The sequence below is a fragment of the Schistocerca americana genome, chromosome 1 (genome assembly GCF_021461395.2).
Source record: "Schistocerca americana isolate TAMUIC-IGC-003095 chromosome 1, iqSchAmer2.1, whole genome shotgun sequence".
Taxonomy (NCBI): Eukaryota; Metazoa; Arthropoda; class Insecta; order Orthoptera; family Acrididae; genus Schistocerca; species Schistocerca americana.
In genome coordinates this window covers 1,070,685,915-1,070,711,225 of record NC_060119.1, presented here as the reverse complement: position 1 = coordinate 1,070,711,225, position 25,311 = coordinate 1,070,685,915, and the positions used below count along the sequence as shown (strand labels likewise).

Here is a 25,311-nt window from a genome sequence, read left to right as displayed (position 1 = left end):
ATGGCAATTGAACACCCGTTGGGAATAATTTTGGCAAAAATCGATTCAGAATATAAAAGCATGAATTTATTTTTTTAAGTCGTGATAACTTGACCTGTTGTAAGAAATAAGCATATTACTGAACATTTTTGTGAGCGACGGTAACATATTGCTTAAATAGTAAAGACCTGCCTAAACCATATTAACCCATTTTTGGTCTTACGTCGCATTAGGATGTACGGATATTTATTGACGGTTATTGTACTTCTTTTTTAAAAAAAAAGTTTTGGATTGCTTGAGGAACCATACTTTCTGTTTACCTGACGATTCGCTAATTGCTCCACTTAATCACAGACAAGGAATATTGAGTCCCGCCCATGTTGCTAATTTAATGCCGTGATTTAATAAGTAAATAATTTTCTCTGTTTCTCACTATTGAGCGTAACTATACTTAGGCCGCACTTGCAGCGAACTCTTTTTCTAATTTAACAGATTTAAGCTGATGATGTGGCTTCCGGCGTACTAAACCAGTCTTTAAATAAATAAAATATTTACAAGAGTATCCAATAGGTTATTATTCAAGATGCCTACCTACTGCTACGGTTGTCCCCCATACAAGATAGTCTGTAGCAAGTCAACTGTTAGTTATTCCAAAATCAATCCTCGTAACTGTCAATAGATTTACCCTACTGTGAGACAAGGTGAGTGCCTTCATGGAAAAATTTTTGGCATTGCCTACGAAACCACGATTGTACCCAGACGCAAACGACGACCACAAGCGTTTTTCTTCGGGCTCCAAAAATATGGAAATCACATGAAGGGGAGATCGCCACAATTAATGTACAGCGGTACATGGACACTTCGCAAAAACTAAAGCACGTCATCAAGTCCAAACGCTCGGGAATGCTGACGGACGGCATCATTCTCTTTCACGATAATGACCGCCCACATGTTGTCAGGGCTGTTTCGACTACGATGCAGAAGTTTCGCTGGGAAGCCCTAACAGACACTCCGTACAGTCCCGATTTCTCCCCATGCGGTTACCACATTTTGGAGCGCTGTAGAAAGACATTTGTGCCCGTCGATTTGCTTCGGACGAAGAGGCGCACGCCTGAGTAGGCAACCGCAGTCATTTTTTATGAAGATATTGACCGTTCACAGTGGGATAGATGTATTAACAATTATGGAGATTACTTCTGAAGTAATAAACAGCTACTTAGTTTTTTACCATCTGTCCTGTTTTCATTTAAATGCCGCTTATACAACTCAAGCCTTGCTCTACAAGTCAAACAGAACTCTGGCGGAGGCTTTGTACGGAATGAAAGGTCACTGGAAAAATGATTAGTCTGCCATGTACAGTACTACGTTTTATATCCATAATCGAGTTGCAGATCGTTGCTAGCACTCGTAATATATCCAATATAACAAAAACGTGCATTATCCGAAGTATCGGAATACTCAGCATCCGATTTTTCACAATTAGTTATTGGTACCCACCCACACTGAGGACGGAGTTTCGGACGAAGGAAATCCTTGTCTGGTGCCTTAGCATTTGGATAGGCGCCAAGCTCTGAACCCAGCAATGTCATTCCAGCCAGGTGAATAGCGGAAGCCGCTAGCCTTGAGAGATGCACTGCTCCTAGTGTGTTAGTGGCAGTGATGATAAACCTGATAACCATGAGTAGTCACTCACCCGACGCGGCGTAAATCATTCAAGGCGTCTCTCATAACTGAAAACCGTAACAGGGGCTGCAAGAGTTGAGGAACACTTGATGCCCAAGAGAATTTGCACTTATCTATTTCTGTTACTGTATCTGTATTTTATTCTTAACACTATTTCGGTAGTGTTTCGCGTATTGTAACACAGAAGCCTGTTAGACTTACACTACTGCAGGGTAAGTGGTGGACGTAGTAAGATTTCTAGGAGGGGAAGTGGTGCACGATGTTCATTTCACAACTAGCGGCCGTAATTTATAAATGAAGCACAAGAACAGAAACCAAAATCTTGTCATTATTTCCAAACAGTGACCAATTTTTTGTACCTACTCGGGATTTCGCATGTTAGATGTCGTGTAAGGAACTATATAATTCCTCGCACAAGGTACTCTAGCAATTTCTTGGGTGGTATTAATGCACCATACTGTAGTAGTATCTGGATCGGACCTGTACAGTGTATGATTAAAAAATTCTTATTTCTGGAGTGTATCCGCTATGGGAACAAATGGTACCGTGAAAGAAACAGTATCCGATCTCAGTATTTGAGAAACGTCAAAGGTTTGAAGAGATTCTGAAAAATATAAGTTGAAGGGGTTTGGTTCTAAGATGCGAAATAGACTTAAAAATGGACAAAAAAATGTGCTAGCTTACAGTTTACTTTCAGTACCGTGCCAAACTGCATTGAAGAAAGTACAGAACAGTTTTGCATTACCATAGTAATTTTACTTCTCAGAACGATTTCGTCCACCGGTATGAATTTCATATGACCCGGCTTTCTTCCCTTATTATGCTTCTAGGTCCTTACCTTCTTTAAACCTTTAGTCTTGCCCCCATGAACCATGGACCTTGACGTTGGTGGGAATACAGATTGGCCGTACCGTAGGTGCAACCGCAACGGAGTGGTATCTGCTGAGAGGCCAGACAAATGTGTGGTTCCTGAAGAGGGGCAGCAGCCTTTTCAGTAGATGCAGGGGCAACAGTCTGGATGATTGACTGATCTGGCCTTGTAACACCAACCGAAACGGCCTTGCTGTGCTCGTACTGCGAACGACTGAAAGCAAGGGGACACTACAGCCGTAATTTTTCCCGAGGGCATGCAGCTCTAGCGTATGGTTAAGTGATAATGACACCCTCTTGGGTAAAATATTCCGGAGGTAAAACAGTACCCCATTCGGGTCGGGGGGGGGGGGGGGGGTAAGCAGATTCAGATGGAGGCAGGTTGCAGTAGCTACTCGGAGGTGCAGAGGCTTGCGCAGGATAGTGTAGCAAGGAGAGCTGAATCAAACCAGTCTTTGGACTGAATACATCAGCAACAACAAACATATATTTAGTCTTTCTTTTTTGTTTTCCGTTCCTTATCCAAATTCATTTTTTTAGTTTTTATGTTCGTTTTCTTGTACTCCGCATGCCAGATGCTTGTACAATCTGATGTACTCTTGAGTACTACTACAAGTTTCGTATATTTCCGCATTATTAAAGTCGAAAGTCGTGTTAATCCCAATTATGACACAATTAGACAGGCAGGATTAATGGATTACACAAGTTAGGAGAGAAAGGGAACATGTTTTTCCTAATCAAATCATACGATAATCGTTGCAATGGTACAAATGGATTATTAAAAGAGTAACAGATAATGGAGATATAACTACTTCAGTACACCAGTAAGAGATAATAACAAAGCATCTGAGAATATTCAACGAAGAAAACAGAAGATTTACCTTTTAGTTATCGTTTTCGGATGTAAGTTAATGAGTATGACCGCTGGTCAACGCAGAATTGAGTGCCCACTGGTGGCGAAGAGGGCTCGTGACGCGATAAGGGAAAGGCGAATGTGAAACCATTTTGCCGGTGGTACGGGTTGAAAATAGGCAAATTCACTGGTACAAGCGTTTAGGACAAGCTACATTTTGTTATTGGACGGCACTTGTGAATGAGCATCTCGGAACCAGCGTAGCTTGTCGATTGCTCGCGTGCTATTATCGTGAGGATCAAGGGAACGTGGGTGTACTCCGATGAAACACAAGTAACTGACAAGGTAAACGTCTACTGCTCCTCACACAATATGGAGCTCACTGGCTTGTCCACACTGTAAAGTGGCAGATTCTACGACACAGTGCTGGCGCAGCAAAAAGAATTGAAATTTGCGGTTAGATCCTTTGGGACCAAACTGCTGAGGTCATCGGTCCCTAAGCTTACACACTACTTAATCTAACTTACGCTAAGGGAAACACACACACCCATGCCCGAGGGAGGACTTGAACATCTAACCCGGGGGGGGGGGGCGGGGGGGGGGGGGGGAGCGAGGAGGGGGGAGGAACCGCAAGAACCGTGACAAGGCCCCCAAGACCGCGCGGCTATTCCGAGCGGCGCTGGTGCAGCCACAAGCCACAAGTGTTTCGGTGTACAGATTTCAGCGTATGAGTTTGGACATGATGCTCCGCAGTAGACGATCTCCACGCGTTAACCAAACGACATCGTCAATTATAAATTTTATTGGCAAGGCATCATCGATATTTGACAGAATGGGGCTGTGAGGAGGGGGGCGGGTTGGGGAGGGTGGCAGTGTTCGCTATGGGAGGCGTTAAAACCTAGGCATCCGTGGGATCTGTGGTCGTAATGGGAGGCACCATGACAGGTGTGGACGACGTGAGCGTTACTGCGGACCACGTGCATCCATTTGTGCTTGATGTCTTTCTCGACGGCATTGGCATATTCCAAGAGGATGACTGTCGGTGTGACAAGGGCTGAACCGTGCTACAGTTCTTTGTGGAACGTGACAGTGGAATCATGTTGATGTGTTGACCTCCTGATCTAAGCCCGATGGAACACATTTTGGACCCTCCATGATCGCAGACTACTGGCCTATACTTACCTGGATTGCGAGATATGTGAGAAGATATCTTCTGTCGCATATACCTGGAAACCTACCAAGGACTTGCCCGATGGAACACATTTTGGACCCTCCATGATATCAGGCCACTGGCCTATACTTACCTGCACTGCGAGATATGTGTGTAGATATCTCCTGTCACATATACCTGGAAACCTACCAAGGACTAGCTGAATTCATGTCACGCAGAATCGCTGCACTATTGCGCTGCAAAAACGAACCAAGACGCTATTAACCAGGTGATCATAATGTGTTGGCTCCTCGTTGTATACGGAACAATGAGATCCGTAAATAAAAATAAAAGGACACGTAATGCAGGACCAAACTAAACGCAGTACGTTTTCTAAATTTACCTGGATGTAGTTACGTACGTGTTAAAATTTAATTTACATCTAATTCCTGAATCCCGTATAGCAGCTCATCAAACTGTTAATTACAGAGTTACTCATATAAGCGAAATTGACATTGTGGGGAAGAGAGCCAGTCTCCATTTTGTTATTTGAGCTTTGTTTGGCTTCGAGGTTATAGACTGGCTCAAACGATAACACGGAACAGGTCACCAGTAAGGCAGACGCATTAGATCTGCTGCGATACGTGCTACCCTTTGGAATACGTTGTAGAACTGTAGGCGACTCGTGTAACGTCATCATGGCATGAAGGTTCTAGGACCAACAGATTTTACATGTAGTTTCGAATTTGTGCCTATCCTACTTGTCTTCCATCACGCAGTAAAATGTGTGGTCCGTTGTCGCTTGAGCTCTACATCTGACGATCCATCCTCTTATTTGATTTGACGGTATTTCTTCTTCTTCTATTTGGTGGCGGCGTAATCTATTAGTTAGCCTTTGACAGGACATTTTCTTCACACGACTTCATAATTTTGTCTACATTTTCCATTCGGTACTTTTTTGTGATACATAGAACTGGTCTTAAGGACTCTCATACCTACAACACCAGTTATTTTCTTCGGAGACGTGTCTGGGTTTTCACCGATATTTATGCTTTACGTTGTCTCGTCGTGAAAGGTATGAAAGACACTAGCTTTGGGATACGTAGTGTTAGGTTTTTTACAGCTTACCAAAGTTTTCTGAAGTCTTTTTTTGGATAAACATAATGAGTGTAGTGATAATTACGAGTATGTTTTACAATAGATCCTACCTCTGATCCTTTGTTTGGGATGAAATCTTATCTATTTTGTTATATTTCCACGTACATCGTAACTGAATTAGTAAACTGAACCGAAGAACCTTCATTGTGAAAAGTATTGGCTAGTAAGCATCTTTAGTAGGGAAATAGACCCTTTTTAATCGTAATGTCCAACACCTGCTATATTAGTCCTCAGCTCGTGGTCTAGTACCTAGTACCTAGCTGCCTCCGAATCACGGGGTACTGGGATCGATTCCCGGCCGAGTTGAAGATTTCCTCTGCCCACGGACTGAGTGTTTGTGTTTTCCTTATTATTTCGTCATCATTCGTGACAGTGGCCGGATTGGATTGTGAAAAAATTGACTGTGTAAAAGTTAGGACATTGTACGGGCGCTGATGACCGCGCAGTTGAGCACCCCACAAACCTATAATTGTGTATGTTGTAAAAGACACACTGTGTCAGCGAATTAAGTCAGAGGCATGAAACAGTATTTTTCATCGTCGTCGTTTCTCTCTCTCTGTCTCTTTCTCTCTCTCTCTCTCTCTCTCTCTCTCTCTCTCACGCCATCTCTCACTCCACAGTTCTTTCAGTCCATCTCGATCTCTCTCTCTCTCTCTCTCTCTCTCTCTCTCTCTCATTCACACAGACACACACACACACACACACACACAAACTTTTCTTGTATTTTCTGCCGGCCGGTGTGGCCGAGCGGCTCTAGGCGCTTCAGTCCGGAACCGCGTTGCTGCTACGGTCGCAGGTTCGAATCCTGCCTCGGGCATGGATGTGTGTGATGTCCTTAGGTTAGTTAGGTTGAAGTAGTTTTAAGTTCTAGGGGACTGATGACCTCAGATGTTAAGTCCCATAGTGCTCAGAGCCATTTCAACCATTTATATTTTCTCTTTCTCATGTCGTAATCTTACTTCTTTCCGACACCCCACTCCCCCCTCCTCTTTCTCTCTCTCCTTCTTTCTATCTATTTTTCTCCTTTTGCTCTTTCTCTCTAACCAAACTACAAGTCAGATATCATGCCATGATGACACGATGTCTGCACTTGTTTGTTTGCACCATTTCCGTACAGGCGCTATGAACCACGTGACCACAGAAATATGCTCCATGCATCTTATTGTTGGCAATCGGAAATAATACGATATCGATAGGCTTCTGAAGAAGGGCATTAAGTGTCTGAAACTGGTTAAGAAATTAAATTTGTTTTATGCATTTGGTTGCTGATTATTTCTATACAGGGTGGTCCATTGTTCGTGACCGGGCCAAATATCTCACCAAAAAAGCGTCAAACGAAAAAACTAAAAAGAACGAAACTTTTCTAACTTGAAGGGGGAAACCAGATGGCGCTATCTATCATAAAGCGAAAGAAGGGGTCCAACTAAAACATTCATATTTCTTTACGTACTACACGAATATGTAATAAAAAATAGGGGTTCCTATTTTTAAAAAACGCAGTTGATATCCGTTTCACCTATGGCAGAGCCATCTAGCGGGCCAACCATAGCGCCATCTGGTTTCCCCCTTCAAGCTAGACGAGTTCCGTTCTTTGTAGTTTTTTCGTTTGATGCTTATTTCGTGAGATATTTGGCCCGATCGCTATCAATGGACCACCCTGTATATACAACTACAGTTGCTGAAGACGGATAAAATATATTATTCATTTAACTATTGTATGTTATATTATGTTATGGTAACAGGGGACCTACAAACGACGGAGAGGCTCCGTCCCCGCCGCAGCCGCAGTGGTCCACAACCCCACGACGACTACCGCAGTCCACTTCACCCCTCCGCCGCCCCACACCGAACCTAGGGTTAACGTGCGGTTCGGCCCCCGGTGGACCCTCCAGGGAACGTCTCACACCTGACGAGTGTAACCACTATGTTTGCGTGGTAGAGTAGTGGTGGTGTACGCGTATGTGGAGAAGTTGTTTGCGCAGCATCGCCGACATAGTGTAGTTGAGGCGGAATAAGGGGAGCTAGCCCGCTCCTTCCCGCCCGGAAATGACTATTCTAGGTACACTATTACTTGGCTAAACCCTTTTAAACCATTGTCTGGATAGCTTTCCAACTACTGTATGACCGATTTTCCTTCCATTCCAAATCAAATGGCCTGTAAGTGAACATACAAGCCTCGATCGTGCAACGGTCTTTTGAACGGGCGCTAGACGCACCTAGTTCGATTCAGGGGTGTAGCTGACGGCTGTAGCATTGAAGATTAAAGCTACACGATCACGTTACCTGCTGCGTATGACTCGAGACTTCATAAACGCGAAGTTCGTGGAAAGGCTGGTAGGCAGTTGTGCAGAGCAGACCTGGAAGGCCCACCTCGGTGAACAGGCGGCGCGACAAGTGCGGCTGGGAGCGTGGCACGTGTCCCTAGACGAGCGCAGCTGGCGAGGCGGCGGCGAGGCGTGGGCGGGCCAGTGGCGCGGCGAGGCGACCCGCTGAGGTCAGCCGCTAGCAGCGGCCGGCCAGGCTGTCCATTGAGTTTGGGAGGAGAGCCGGTCGCCGTGAATGGACGCGCCGCCTCAATGAACCGCGCCTCTCCTCGCCTCGCCTCGCCTCAGCTCACGGCCCGCGTGGGCGTCGCACGCTCTCTGGCCGCCTCCGCCTACTCCTGCCGCTACTCCTCTACACCTCCTCCTCCTCCTCCAACGGCGGCCGAGCTCTGGCGCCGACGCCCGCGGGATTTGTGGCCTGTCGCCAGTTTCTCACCTGGGCCGTGGCGTTGCGCCGCGCCGATAAATATCGGTCGCTTCAAGGATACGCTAACATACGGTGCACGCTCCGATCCTCCGTCCTAACAAGGCTCGGCCGTTCTCTTCCGTAGACCGATGACCGGCCCTTAGCGACAAACACATTCTTCTCCCCTTCTCCGCTTACTGGTCCATCATGAAGGATCGGGTTTCATCAGAACTCACTCCAGGTATCAACTATCTTCTCCATATCCATCACCCGCCCACAAAACTAATTTCGTTCACGTTATCCCACACTGCAATTTTGCGCTTTCAATGATTAAATTGTATTGTAAATGGTACTGGTTGTAAACTCCACAATGGACTCGTATTCGGGGGAACGACGGTTGAAACCCGCGACCGGGTATCCAGATTTAGGTTTTCTGTGATTTCCCTAAATCGCTTCAGTAAAATGCCGGAATGATTCGCGCCACGGCCGATTTCCTTCCCTACCCTCGACGCAATCCAAGCTCGTGCACCGTCTCTAATGACCTCAATGCCGACGGGACACTAAACCCAATGATCTTTCCTTCGTTCCTTGTACTCTCCATTTGAGCCTTCGAGTACGATTGTAGTACTGATTACAATAGTTAATGGTAGCACGATGAGAAGATACAAGTTAAGATCTAGTCGCACCATGGCCACTGAAATACTACACTACTGGCTATGAAAATTGCTACACCAAGAATAAATGCAGATGACAAACGGGTATTCATTGGACAAATATATTTTACTAGAACTGACATGTGATTACATTTTCACGCAGTTTGGTTGCATAGATCCTGAGGAATCAGTACCCAGAACAAACACCACTGGCAGTAATAACGGCCTTGATACGCCTGGGCTCTGAGTCAAACAGAGCTTGGATGGCGTGTACAGGTACAGCTGCCCATGCAGCTTCAACACGACACCACAGTTCATCAAGAGTAGTAACTGGCGTTTTTTGAGGAGCCAGTTGTTCGGCCACCATTGGCCGGACGTTTTCATTTGGTGAGCGATCTGGAGAATGTGCTGGCCAGGGCAGCAGTCGAACATTTTCCGTATCCAGAAAGGCCCGTACAGGACCTGCAACATGCGGTCGTACATTTTCCTGTTGAAATGTAGGGTTTCGCAGGGATTGAATGAAGGGTAAAGCAACGGATCGTAACACATCTGAAATGTAACGTCCACTGTTCAAAGTGCCGTCAATGCGAACAAGAGGTGATCGAGACGTGTAAACAATGGCACCCCATATCATTACGCCTGGTGATACGATAGAATGGCGATGACGAATACACGCTTCCAATGTGCGTTCACCGCGATGTCGCCAAACACGGATGCTACCATCATGATGCCGTCAATGCGAACCCAGGTTCGTCCTTGAGTACACCATCGCAGACGCTCCTGTCTGTGATGCAGCGTCAAGGGTAGCCGCAGCCATGGTCTCCGGGCTGATAGTCTATGCTGCTGCAAACGATGTCGAACTGTTCGTGCAGATGGTTGTTGTCTTGCAAACGTCCCCATCTGTTGACTCAGGGATCGAGACGTGGTTGCACGATCCGTTACAGCCATGCGGATAAGATGCCTGTCATCTCGACTGCTAGTGATACGAGGCCGTTGGAATCCAGCACGGCGTTCCGTATTACCCGCCTGAACCCACCGATTCCATATTCTGCTAACAGTTGTTGTATCTCGACCAACGCGAGCAGCAATGTCGCGATACGATAAACCGCAATCGCGATAGGCTATAATCCGACCTTTATCGAAGTCGGAAACGTGATGGTACGCATTTCTCCTCTTTACACGAGGCATCACAACAACGTTTCACCAGGCAACGCCGGTCAACTGCTGTTTGTGTATGAGAAATCGGTTGGAAACTTTCCTCATGTCAACACGTTGTAGGTGTCACCACCGGCGCCAACCTTGTGTGAATGCTCTGAAAAGCTAATCATTTGCTTATCACAGCATCTTCTTCCTGTCGATTAAATGTCTCGTCTGTAGCACGTGATCTTCGTGGTGTAGCTATTTTAATGGCCAGTAGTGTATTTACTACCGGGTATTAAACTGTGGCTAAATTCTTTGTGTTTGCATTCATTGATTTTATTTGGTGACTGTGTTGACGACTAGCTCAAGGTAGATCTCCTTATGGTTTGATTCAGATACGTTTTACAGCACATCACGGTAAGGGTTATAGGAAAATAGAGAATATCTCGCATATAATTCCAATTATACCCATTCGTGTGAGCTCATGAAGATTTGCGAGAGTGATGGAATGGAAACTTTTGTGGTCCCCTACTCCTTAGGTGGTAAACAGAGAAATTAAACAGCAATCAGCTTCTTATTCAAGCAATTTTAATGAATTCTTGCCGCCAGAGGCCCCTCCAGTGATAGGTAGTAAGAAAATTTTCCGGACGACCTTCTGCTCATTTCGGTTGTCTCTCCCGCCACTTAATAATAACATGTAGATCTCAGTGATTAATCTAAACAATGTTTTCCATGCTAATGAGTGTTAAGTGAAATGAGCACTATTCGACATTTCTTTGTAAATCCCCGTCCCCCTTTTCTTAATAATCTGACGCTCTTATAGCTATTATAGGAGACCGCATCAACTCGCCACTGAGAACCAAATTTGTAAGAAAGTAAGTAAATGATTTCAGAAGTTTTAACTCAAGTAAATGCTATTAACTGAAGTTTAACGTAGATAAATGCTATTATAGGAAATCTTATACAAGACTAGAAAACTTTTGTGATGTAAGATATAAATACGATTTTTTTATCTGATTTCCTGTAGTGCTCTGGACGATAGTAACTTCCAGCCATCTTCTCTTAACTGAATCCAATAATAATAATAATAATAATAATAATAGTAATAGTAATAGTCAAATGCAGTAAAAACAAAACGATAAGTGATTAAAATTGGCAAAAGCAAAAACTCACCCGCCCCCCTCTTTATTCTGCTTGTTCTAGCTATGCACAAGTCGAGGGTCGGTTATTATCAGGGGCCTACATTCATTCTGAGTAAAAAAACCAATGGGAATTGAATTACTAGCTTCTGCTTTACTTATTCGTGCTAATAGCAATGATTAATGTAAAATCCTAGACCACTACAAACGGAAAGAGTTAGTCTTAGTTTTATAATCAGAATAATTAAAAAGTTAAATAAGAACCCCATACAACACATAATAAAATAAATGAGAGGCAGTAACGGATAATAATCTGTAAGTTTCTTAAGTAAAGGATAAATGGAAACAAGTATGGAATAAATATTCAAGTGTGTCCGAAAAGTCCCCGTATCCACATGTCAAAACAGGATAGGACAATTCAAAATTAATATAACAACTACTAACGGTCATAACTACACTCCTGGAAATTGAAATAAGAACACCGTGAATTCATTGTCCCAGGAAGGGGAAACTTTATTGACACATTCCTGGGGTCAGATACATCACATGATCACACTGACAGAACCACAGGCACATAGACACAGGCAACAGAGCATGCACAATGTCGGCACTAGTACAGTGTATATCCACCTTTCGCAGCAATGCAGGCTGCTATTCTCCCATGGAGACGATCGTAGAGATGCTGGATGTAGTCCTGTGGAACGGCTTGCCATGCCATGTCCACCTGGCGCCTCAGTTGGACCAGCGTTCGTGCTGGACGTGCAGACCGCGTGAGACGACGCTTCATCCAGTCCCAAACATGCTCAATGGGGGACAGATCCGGAGATCTTGCTGGCCAGGGTAGTTGACTTACGCCTTCTAGAGCACGTTGGGTGGCACGGGATACATGCGGACGTGCATTGTCCTGTTGGAACAGCAAGTTCCCTTGCCGGTCTAGGAATGGTAGAACGATGGGTTCGATGACGGTTTGGATGTACCGTGCACTATTCAGTGTCCCCTCGACGATCACCAGTGGTGTACGGCCAGTGTAGGAGATCGCTCCCCACACTATGATGCCGGGTGTTGGCCCTGTGTGCCTCGGTCGTATGCAGTCCTGATTGTGGCGCTCACCTGCACGGCACCAAACACGCATACGACCATCATTGGCACCAAGGCAGAAGCGACTCTCATCGCTGAAGACGACACGTCTCCATTCGTCCCTCCATTCACGCCTGCCGCGACACCACTGGAGGCGGGCTGCACGATGTTGGGGCGTGAGCGGAAGACGGCCTAACGGTGTGCGGGACCGTAGCCCAGCTTCATGGAGACGGTTGCGAATGGTCCTCGCCGATACCCCAGGAGCAACAGTGTCCCTAATTTGCTGGGAAGTGGCGGTGCGGTCCCCTACGGCACTGCGTAGGATCCTACGGTCTTGGCGTGCATCCGTGCGTCGCTGCGGTCCGGTCCCAGGTCGACGGGCACGTGCACCTTCCGCCGACTACTGGCGACAACATCGATGTACTGTGGAGACCTCACGCCCCACGTGTTGAGCAATTCGGCGGTACGTCCACCCGGCCTCCCGCATGCCCACTATACGCCCTCGCTCAAAGTCCGTCAACTGTACATACGGTTCACGTCCACGCTGTCGCGGCATGCTACCAGTGTTAAAGACTGCGATGGAGCTCCGTATGCCATGGCAAACTGGCTGACACTGACGGCGGCGGTGCACAAATGCTGCGCAGCTAGCGCCATTCGACGGCCAACACCGCGGTTCCTGGTGTGTCCGCTGAGCCGTGCGTGTGATCATTGCTTGTACAGCCCTCTCGCAGTGTCCGGAGCAAGTATGGTGGGTCTGACACACCGGTGTCAATGTGTTCTTTTTTCCATTTCCAGGAGTGTATTTATTGCAACGCACTATATCGCTGACAGTGACACAGAATATAACTGAAAGCTCACAAATTATTATATATGAGTACGTAATATGTATTCTATATACAGTCCGATCAAAAGTATCTGGTCACCCTACGAAAGGGGGATTTGACCACTACATTGCAAGAGAGGCGGACCCTTCAGTATAAAAGAAGCGAGGAGTGTTGTGTTCTCAGTAGACATGCAGTAACAGCAGAATGGATTGGCAGCAGAGCTCAATGACATCGAACGTAGACTAGTCACTGAGTGTCACCTGTCAAACCCACCAGGCACATTTCAACATTGTTGGTGATTTGGTTGTCAAGTGGAAACGTTAAGAAACAACGACTACTAAACCAAAACGAGGCAGATGTCACTCACTGACGGAATGGGTGGGCTGAGCATTGCGCAGAGTGGTTGTAAAGAATTGTATCAGACCAGCGAAAATAATCAGTCGTGAGTTCCAACGTGTTTTCAGCAGTCCTGCTAGCACAAGTACCGTGCGTAGGGAATTAAAAATAAAGGGGTAGAATGGTTGAGCAGCTCCTCGTAAGTAACACATTTCTGTACTCCATGCTAAGCAACGCTTTAGGTGATGGAAAGAGATATGACAAAGGACAGTGGATGCCTGGAAACGAGTGATTTGATGAGTCACGCTATACTCTGCACCAATTCGATGGAAGGCTTTGGGTTTGGATAATATCTGGAGAACGTTACCTGTGGTGCCACACAATGATGAACGGAGGAGGTGATATTACGATATGGGGTTGTTTCTCGTGGTTAGAGTCACGTTGATTCTTTGTGTCAGCAAGACACTACAATCTGTCATAAAGCAACAACTGTGAAGAAACGACTTCTGGACAATAGCATTCCTGAAATGGAGTCGGCTGGTCAGAGTCGTGACCTGAACCCAATCAACACCTTTGTGTTGAAACTCGTCTTCGCTGCTGATCTTTTCATCCAACATCTGATTTCGGCTCTTGAAGAAGAATGGGCTACCACACCTCCATCAGAGACATTCAGACATCTCTTTGAAAGTGTCTCGAACGGAGTTCAAGCCGTCGTATGGCAAATGGTGGGCACTCTCCATATTAATGCCCGTTAATGGGTGTCGGATAATTTTGATCAGATAGCGTATGATCCTCCCTGGTCACTTGAATCTTTATTCACTGCTGAATAAGTCACTAAGCAGTTATTCACTTTGCTGTTCAGAAGTGATTTATTAACGTATTTCGGGCTTGGCCACACAGACAACATGTAAGCGATAATGCACTCCACGACAAATATTTTGAAGCATATGTGAAGTCACCGACTCTGTCACATTGTAAGTTCTGGAACTGTTTTCGGCAAAGGACGCACATACATGTGGTCTTCAATGTAACCCCATAAAACTAAATCCATAGATGTCACGTCCGGGGATCCAGGAGTTGAAGATTAGAACACAGTGTCGTCACGTCTGGTGCGACTGATCACATGTTTGGGGGATACTGATTTAAAAAATGTGCCGATTCCATCCCCCATTCTGTTGTAAGTTTATAGCTTCCTAATGTCATATGCGAATGACATCATTTGGAGGTGCTTAACTACATAGCTGACGAAATCTTCCTGAACTTTTCACTAACATTTTTCGCAGGCACTAGCTGTATCCATGACATAGTTTCATATTTTGCTTTTATAAATACACTGACCTGGGCTATAGCTCGCATCTGCAGTCTCTTGTTTACTTCTTAAACGTTTATATTCCTGATTCAGTCGGTGAATCACTTTGATGTCTTATGGCAATAAATCGTACATAAATAAACCAAATTTTTATACTGAACGCTAGTTACCTTTCGTAGTTTGATGAATCCCTTCATTAATATACCTGTGTGAGGTGCGGAACCCGTAATTACACGCTTAATTGAGTCATCCCCAGTCATTTTTATTTTGTAACACATTATCCATTTTGCGAGATAGTTTCACTAAATTTTGGATGAACTTATGGGGAACTTCTCGTTCGTGTAGGTCACTTGGAATCGGATCCTTAGCATCTTAGGTGTATGCCAAACATCTCAACCGACACCTCACACATTGTCAAAACAGGCCATGTACTGGACGTAAGAAAATGCGAGATAAAGTTTGTGCTTACTATAACGGATTTTGTTGTGGTTTACCAATAAGAGATGGCACAGGGAAGGACACAGAAAATCTCTCCCACTACATGATATATCTCTAGCCGGGACCAACCAAAACCTTGCGCATATGTATGTGTAAGATCTGGCCCCTTCTACCGAAATAATTACTGTGAGCCTATCACAGAACCCCTTACCAAGATTTGAACAAAAATTCCTGCACAGCACGGTAGCACTCAATGGCTGGTCCCACACTCTGAAGCTGTGTTTTCACCTGGTCTTCGGACCTCATCTAGCTAAAAGGGATTTCTTTTAGTTTTTTCCACAATGTAGTTTTATGGTACACAGTCCAGCCTCTGCGATACTCTTGCTGTACAGACACGGCAAACTGCTATTCCTGTTCTACGCCGGCAGGAAAATGGCTTTCAGCACCAGGCAACTGTACAAGACTCCTGTCCTCCTAAGTTAACTCCCCTGTCACAAGCCAGCAAAAATCCCCCAGCGCTACAGAAGTAAAAGGTATCCCTCATCATATTAAGAGGAAAAGATATGATGAACTAATTAGCAGTACGGTCACTAGCGGTAGAAACTATCGTCTGCAATTATCTTGCAGTGTTGAAGATTATACTACATCAAGATCTGCATATTAAATTCTAAAATAGGTTACTGGACAGTTAGGGCATAAACTTTCAGTAGCATCACCTCCTCACCTTGTTTAAAATGGATGCCAATGAAGTTGTACTGAGGTTTATCTGTAGCACATGTTCATCAAAATCACTTTCCTTTTTGGCCTATGGGTACTGTTCGACTGATGAGTTTCATGCCACATATAACTGGAGGAAAAGATTAATCTGGTACCAAAGGGACAACTCACACTCACAGATACTGGTGCAAGGGTAAATTTATTTGGAAAACGTCTAATTATAAGGGAAACATCAGCTAAAACAATATCTCACACACATATCAATTGCTTTTACAATATTTATGAATGAAGCCTATACCTCGATGACCTCTCACATATGTGGACGGTTTATTTTCAAAATTAAAGCACCTGAAATCAATTTAAAGTTTGTTAATACATCCAGCTTACTGTATCACAATAACAAATCATTCACTCCTTTAGAAACACATTCTACTACATGGTGGTATCCTCATATATCAAGAAGACTCGAAAAAATAAAGTGACATATATAAAATTACATACATTTGATAACAAAAACATTAGAAAAGGAAAATGTTTCTATATGATTAAGTGAAAGTATAAATATGTAAAATATTAAAACAAATCATCATGGCTACATTCAGACGTGTATTTATGAGAGCATGCTGAAAATTAATGTTATTAACGTTGTACATATTTGTTCTTCATATCCACATATTTGTTTCTCAGCGCAGTCACACTGGTGATGAACACCTTTCTCACAGCGAGAGACCTGTTGGTCATTCCGTCACTTGGCTTTATTGATGGATCCACAACCTCGCCTCTACTGACACCGCTGCATCACTATCAAAATGAGGTCCTTGAAGTTGTTCCTTATGTTTTGGAAACAGATGAAACTCAGATGGGGCCCAGTTGAGACTGGATGGAGAATGATTGATGACACTGAACCCAGGGCATCACATTGCTGCAAATGGCGCAGCACTGGTGTATGGTCTGCTATTATCATGCTGAATGGGATGGTGCCAATTGTGTGAAAGAACTCTTCGAAATCGAAACTCGACAACAGAATCCTGCTTTTCATTCATTGTCATAGTTACGCTACACGCCACGATGTTATATGCTATAATTCAGAGCCCTCTGGCGGCAGAAGGCTGGATGTGAGAAGTCATGAAGAATGAAGATGTAGAATGTTAATAAACATCTACATGTACATCTATATGAATACTCTGCAAATCACATTTAAGTGCCTGGCAGAGGGTTCATCGAACCACCTTCACAATTCTCTATTATTCCAATCTCGTATAGCGCGCGGAAAAAATGAACACCTATATCTTTCCGTACGAGCTCTGATTTCCCTTATTTTATCGTGGTGATCGTTCCACTCTATGTAGGTCGGTGTCAACAAAACATTTTCGCATTTGGAGGAGAAAGTTGGTGATTGGAATTTCGTGAGAAGATTCCGTCGCAACGAAAAACGCCTTTCTTTTAATGATTTCCAGCCCAGATCCTGTATCATTTCTGTGACACTCTCTCCCATACTTCGCGATAACACATACCGTGCTGCCTTTCTTTGAACTTTTTCGATGTACTCCGTCAGTCCTACCTGTTAAGGATCCCACACCGCGCATCAGTATTCTAAAAGAGGACGGACAAGCGTAGTGTAGGCAGTCTCCTTAGTAGGTCTGTTACATTTTCTAAGTGTCCTGCCAATTTAAGTTGTTCGTAATTGTAATAGCTAGGTATTTAGTTGAATTTACGGCTTTTAGATTAGACTGATTTATCGTGTAACCGAAGTTTAACTAGTTCCTTTTAGTACTCATGTGGATGACCTCACACTTTTCGTTATTTAGGGTCAACTGCCACTTTTCGCACCATTGAGATATTTTTACTAAATCGTTCTGCAGTTTGTTTTGATCTTCTGATGACTTTATTAGTCGATAAACGACAGCGTCATCTGGAAACAACCGAAGAAGGCTGCTCAGATTGTCTCCCAAATAAAGTTTGTTTTATTTTAAAAGCATTAAGAAGTTTCACATAAAAAATTCTGAGGTATTACTTTTCAGCACACCCTCATACAAAGAAGACACCTTTAGTGTTAAAAACAAGAAATACTCATATATGTGCACTTGTGTCAGTGCATAAACAGTTTGAGGTCCACATTTCTGAATAATTGTCGTAAATGTGGTGTCAACATTCGCAGTCTCATACAAAATAAAATCATTATTATATCATTTCGCTGGTAATAATAGACCGTAAGATTACAAACTTATGCAAACCTCCCCCACCGCTGGTTGTGCGTGACTTAAATCAACTAAATAACATAAGATTACAAAGGCAAACAAATTGCAACAACGCTGATGTTGCGTGACAGAGTCATTCTATGAATTAGTTACTTTTACTTGGAAGTGAATCCTAGACAAAAATGAAAACAATAACATAGGCCCCAGAAACTTCTGTGAATTCTACTAAGGCTGTACCTGCTCTTCCACCACTTCGAAAATTAAACTGTGAGCGATGATAACCCCGCTGGCTTCTCTTCTCTCATTGGTTTTCTTTAATTGGCCTTTCAGAAGGTTTCAATAGGAAGGTGTTCAGGTATCGAGGGCTTCGATTAGTCTTTACTCGAATTAAATTAGGTGATGAGTCTTACTCCATTTGCTGTATTTCACAAGATCTGTTGGTGGACATTCTGTGCAGTAGAGGCACGCGACAGAGCAGTTGCGTGTGGCCACATCCACCGGGTTCCGGGAAGGCCGGGCACAGGCGACAATACCGGTGGTCAGTGGTACTCTCATCCAAAAGTTCCCTTGCGCCTTCTCTCTGTCGGAGGGAAGGCAAAGAGGATTGCATGGAATCTGCCAGCACGACGTCGTGGTACCTGGGCCAGAGCGGTCGGGCTTTGTATCGCTGCGTTCTTAGAATCGCGCCTCAGTGACAGGGAGTTGTCGGTTAAACTGGCGCCTCACGTAGGCACAGTGCCAATCACTCTTCCCAATCTACGATTTTCCCGTGTGCTCTATAAATCAACAATCTCATTGGCTGACAGCTGGTGATGCTTGTTGACGTAACAAGGCGCTGCTAGTTTTTGGTGGCAAACCTGTGAACAGGAATAGGATTTTTCGTAGTGTTTTGGAGGGGTTGGTGCGGCAGTTTGTACACTTGCGGTTGGCGCTAACATCCGCAACCGGCCAGTGTTGGCAGTCATGCTTCTTGAAGAGTTTAGTGCATCTTAACTTTTTCTGAGTTTATGTAAAGAACGAAGTTTCTCGTGGGACTCTGTTCCGGACTGCTGGATAGAGAAGTTGTAAATCAGAGACCGGAGATCAGTCGAGTTAATAGTATTCACTGTCTCGCTAGCATGAACAGAGCACTGATTTGGGCCACCGGTCAGCGTAACTCAGATTCAATATCACGACTTATCGGAACATCGTCCATGGCCGCGGCTCGTCAGGGTGGTTGAACATGGGTGGAGGTGGTCACATTAATGCGACTGGACTGCGTTACCGATGTTGCATTTGTTTTGGGAATTTTCATGTAACTTCTTTGCAATACTTGAAAAATGTTCACTCACATAGCTTCCCAACACTGTGAAATATCTTTTTAAACGTGTTAGTACTTTCTTTTACAATAAATTGTGTTGATATTTATGTTTGCACACAAAATTTTGTTTATTTTTGTACTCGAGACTTTATGTAGAAGTTCTGTTAATTTATTGCGAAAATTGCCCACAATACCGCTGGAAGATCGATACACACGCAAAATGATAAATTTATTTTTGATACCAAACCCTTCTAATTCGATATCTGACATTTCAAAGTGTTTGTTTTCGCTTCCTGTACTGTGGTCTAAACATTTCTGTAACTCTGGGCCTACACCTCAGCCATGGATACTACTTAGCAGCAGCAATTTGTTCTCCCTAACACAATGCACGTCCCTAGGCTACCTGATCTGTGTTCCACACTTCCTCCTCAAGTCCTCTGTGAGGCTCATCACCACTTAACTCTGGCAGAGGTAGATACCTGTTTTTATTGTTGATAGTAACACTATCAGATCGTGTTCTTTGTTTCTGTACCTTCCTAGTAACTGTCTGTTCTCAACAACCCTCTTACCCTCAATGTTATTTGATAAGGATCAGCTCCTTCCCTGCTTTCTCCAACTGTGCCTGAGGGGCACAGATTTCCGCTCTCTCCTCCTCAATCAAAACGTTCCTTCTGTATACTCAGCGATTCCAGGAGAGCGCCTCTTCCACAAATTTCTCCACACTGCATACTCCCGCCACCTCCAGTGAAAATATTCCCTACAAGACTGACAACAAATCCCCTTACTCACTACCCTGAAACAGCCCCTACACTTCACAATCATGCTCAAGTTCGAAAGAAAAATTAAGTTTAACTTTGAAGAATAAACCACGCTTGTCAGGAACGCCAGACTGGCTACGTTGGTAATGAAGTGCTTCAACAATATCACTTTAATTTATGGATCCCTTTTGTGATTGAGTTGTTTTGGTTTTTAACTGCTAAAAAGGAATACTAGCTGAGTACATAGTGCGGAAGTCGTTGGTTTAAATCTCAATAACGATGACATTTTTTAAATTTTAATTACATTATGGGAGGGGGGTACACACTGTTGTAAAAAATAAATTGGTAGACTCTTATAAAGGTTTCAAATTCACTCAAGATTTATTGTTACAACAGTGCAGAAGAAGTTCAAGAAACGATTACTTTAGAAATCTGTAGCAGAAGTAGTCGTGAGGTACCAGGTATCGACCCACGCAGGAACTCCCATGGGCAACAGTGCAGGAGCTGACTCCAGTACCTAGTCCATTACACAGACGGCGAATACTCTCCTAGAATACGTTATGCCATGCCTGCTCGGCCTGTTCACGTAGTTCTGCAGGAGTTGTTGGTTGGCGAGTCGCACAGCCACTTGTCGTCCCATCATATCCAACACGTGCTCGACTGAAGACAAGTGAGAAGATCGTGATGGCCAAGGAAGTTGATGCACGTCTCCTAGAGCCCGTTGTGTTTCACTGGCAGTTTGTGGACGAGCATTATCCCGTTTGAACAATTTATCACCTTCCCTTTGCAAGAACGGCACAAGAAGGGATCTAACAATGTTCTCCACATACTGGGCGCTGGTTAGCCTCATCTTCAGAAACACCAAAGGTGAACGAGGATTGTAGCTCATCGCACCCCGAACCACGAGGCGTGAGGTGGTCACAGCGTTGTTGGACGAATGCTCTGTAAGAGACACCATAACCAGGTCTCCATCATACGCGAAAACCACTATCACTTACGTGCGCCCCGGATCTGATTTCATCACAGAAAACCACGCGCGCCATTCCGTCATCCAAGTGACCTTCGGGCACCACCAGTCGAGCAGTGCATGAGTGGAAGACGGGTTGTCCGTACCCGCAGACCCACTGCTAGTAACCGATTGGCAACAGTTCGTGTTGACACTTCTTACGGGTGTGAGAATGCCCACTTGAGCACTCAAAATGGTTGAAATGGCTCTGAGCACTATGGGACTTAACTTTGGAGGACATCAGTCCCCTAGAACTTAGAACTAGTTAAACCTAATTAAACTAAGGACATCACACACATCCATGCCCGAGGCAGGATTCGAACCTGCGACCGTAGCGGTCGCGCGGTTCCAGACTGTAGCGCCTAGAACCGCTCGGCCACTCCGGTTGGCTGTGAGCACTTATACCAATGCTGTTGCACAACTGACGGATTACATGCAATTTCCGTGGCAATGCTCCGAAAGTGGCATTCCGCCACTCAGAAGGCCACAATTTGATCCATTTCAAGCTAGCTCAGTTGCCTGCAGAAAGCACGAGCGCATCGATACGGCATGGCTGCCCTCTTGCTTCACACGATTGCGCCACGCTGAGCCTTCTGGCTATGAGAATTCCCTATTGAAGGGTTGGCACAAATGGCACACCGATGACTACGTCACTACCCTATCTGTCGGCGGACGTCATTGAAAACACTGTCAGTACATTTGCTTTCCCTCAGGTGGCTGATGACGATGATGATATTTGGTTTGCGGGGCGCTGAACTGCGCGGTTATCAGTGCCCCGTCCTCCCTGATAGCTGAGTGGTCAGCGTGACGGATTGCCGTCCTATGGGCCCGGGTTCGATTCCCTGCTGGGTCGGGGATTTTCTCCTCTCAGGGACTGGGTGTTGTCTTCATCATCATTTCATCCCCATCCGGCGCGCAGGTCGCCCAATGTGGCGTCGAATGTAATAAGACCTGCACCAAGGCGGCCGGACCTGCCCCGTAAGGGGCCTCCGAGCCGATGACGCCAAACGCTCATTTCCATCAGTGCCCGTACAAATTACCATCTTTACACAGTCCAGACTCACCACTTTCACGAATGATGATGAAATGATGAGGACAACACAAACATCCAGTTCCCAAGCGGAGAAAATCCCCGACACGGCCGGGAATCGACCCCGGACCTCGTGATCGAGAGGCAGCAATGCTAGCCACTAGACCTCTAGCTGTGGACCCCAGGTGGCAGCATATGCCGTATCGAACAAAATCGACGTTGTCTTTCCAGATGTACTAATGTTTTTCGGCAATGTATATTCAAATTTGGAAATGAGAACAAATACCTAACGATTTGAAACTTCCTGGCAGATTAAAACTGTGTGCCGGACCGAGACTCGAACTCTGGACCTTTGCCTTTCGCGGGCAAGTGCTCTACCATCTGAGCTACCCAAACACGACTCACGCCCCGTCCTCACAGCTTTACTTCTGCCAGTACCTTGTCTCCTACCTTCATAACTGTGAGTCGTGCTTGGGTAGCTCAGATGGTAGAGCACTTGCCCTCGAAAGGCAAAGGTCCCGAGTTCGAGTCTCGGTCCGGCACACAGTCTTAATCTGCTGGGAAGTTTCATATCAGCACACACTCCGCTGCAGAGTGAAAATCTCATTCTGGAAATCTAACGATTTACTGGTTTCTGATAAGAACCGTCGTTTTACTTATAAGAATGTAGCCGAGCGCGTTAACGTACCGCTTCCGGGACATGGGAAACGAGCCTGACCTGGATCGGATCTCCCTTGTGGATTAACGACTCGACTCGCGTTGGGGAGAACGACCCTGATTTACTTTTTCCGCGATTTCCCTAAATCGGTTAAGGCAAATGCCGGGATGGTTCCTTCAAAAGGTCAAGGCCGCTTTCCTTCTTCATCCTTCCCTAATCGGAGCTTGTGCTCGGTCTCTAATGAGCTCGTTGTTGATGGGACGTTAAACACTAATCTCCTCGTCCTACTCCCTCGCGGATTAATCTCTGGGGCTGTTGAGCCGACCGTCCAGATACGGTTTTAGGCAATTTCCTCCATAGCACTAGGCAGATACAGGTCTGGTACCCACGTCACATCTCTTTTCTTTTGTCTTCTTTCTTACTACTACACTCATGCTCATAAATTAAGGATAACTGCAGAATGTGGTGCCACATTACGTGACACTACACAAAACTGAGGTTCAGGGCACTCTCTTGTCCTAGGGGTGGGAAATTGCCCCTAAAGCCGGAAGAAAAAGCAATGATCAACGACATGAGGATGCAGAACGCAATGGAAACCACTGCATTAAAGACACGTAACGTGTATCCACAGGACATGTGGCCTGTAATTGAAGAAGTATCATGATGATCTCTCCATTGGCAAAAGATTCCGGAATAGTCCCCCATTCTGATCTCCGGGAGGGGACTGCCAAGGGGTAGGTTACCATGAGAAACAGATTGAATAATCTACGAAAGGATAACGTTCTACGAGTCGGGGCGTGGAATGTCAGAAGCTCGAACGTGGTAGGGAAACTAGAAAATCTGAAAATGGAAATGCAAAGGCTCAATCTACATAGTAGGGGTCAGTGAAGTGAAGTGGAAGGAAGACAAGGATTTCTGGTCAGATGAGTATCGGGTAATATCAACAGCAACAGAAAATGGTATAACAGGTGTAGGATTCGTTATGAATAGGAAGGTAGGCCAGAGGGTGTGTTACTTTGAACAGTTCAGTGACCGAGTTGTTCTAATCAGAATCGACAGCAGACCAACACCGACAACGATAGTTCAGGTATACATGCCGACGTCGCAAGCTGAAGATGAACAGATAGAGAAAGTGTATGAGGATATTGAAAGGGTAATGCAGTATGTAAAGGAGGACGAAAATCTAATAACCATGGGCGACTGAAATGCAGTTGTAGGGGAAGGAGTAGAAGAAAAAGTTACAGGAGAATATGAAAGAGGAGAAAGACTAATTGAGTTCTGTAACAAGTTTCAGCTAGTAATAGCGAATACCCTCTTCAAGAATCACAAGAGGAGGAGGTATACTTGGAAAAGGTCGAGAGATACGGGAAGATTTCAATTAGATTACATCATGGTCAGACAGAGATTCCGAAATCAGATACTGGACTGTAAGGCGTGCCCAGGAGCAGATATAGACTCAGATCACAATATAGTAGTGATGAAGAGTAGGCTGAAGTTCAAGACATTAGTCAGGAAGAATCAATACGCAAAGAAGTGGGATGCGGAAGTACTAAGGAATGACGAGATACGTTTGAAGTTCTCTAACGCTATAGATGCAGCAATAAGGAATAGCGCAGTAGGCAGTACAGTTGAAGAGGAATGGACATCTCTAAAAAGGGTCATCACAGAAGTTGGGAAGGAAAACATAGGTACAAAGAACGTAGCTGCGAAGAAACCATGGGTAACAGAAGAAATACTTCAGTTGATTGATGAAAGGAGGAGGTGCAAACATGTTCCGGGAAAATCAGGAATACAGAAATACAAGTCGCTGAGGAATGAAATAAATAGGAAGTGCAAGGAAGCTAAGACGAAATGGCCGCAGGAAAAATGTGAAGACATCGAAAATGATATGATTGTCGGAAGGACAGACTCAGCATACAGGAAAGTCAAAACAACCTTTGGTGACATTAAAAGCAACGGTGGTAACATTAAGAGTGCAACGGGAATTCCACTGTTAAATGCAGAGGAGAGAGCAGATAGGTGGAAAGAATACATTGAAAGCCTCTATGAGGGTGAAGATTTGTCTGATGTGATAGAATAAGAAACAGGAGTCGATTTAGAAGAGATAGGGGATCCAGTATTAGAATCGGAATTTCAAAGACCTTTGGAGGACTTACGGTCAAATAAGGCAGAAGGGATAGATAACATTCCATCAGAATTTCTAGAATCATTGGGGGAAGTGGCAACAAAACGACTATTCACGTTGGTGTGTAGAATATAGGAGTCTGGCGACATACCATCTGACTTTCGGAAAAGCATCATCCAC

General features: G+C 44.8%; 1 non-coding gene across 1 annotated transcript; it reads left to right on the top strand.

Moving 5' to 3' along the window:
- The first annotated feature begins 22,816 nt into the window (after positions 1-22,816).
- Positions 22,817-22,891, top strand: Trnas-cga. Its single transcript has one exon. It is a non-coding gene; the product is annotated as a tRNA-Ser (tRNA).
- The last annotated feature ends 2,420 nt before the right edge of the window (positions 22,892-25,311 follow it).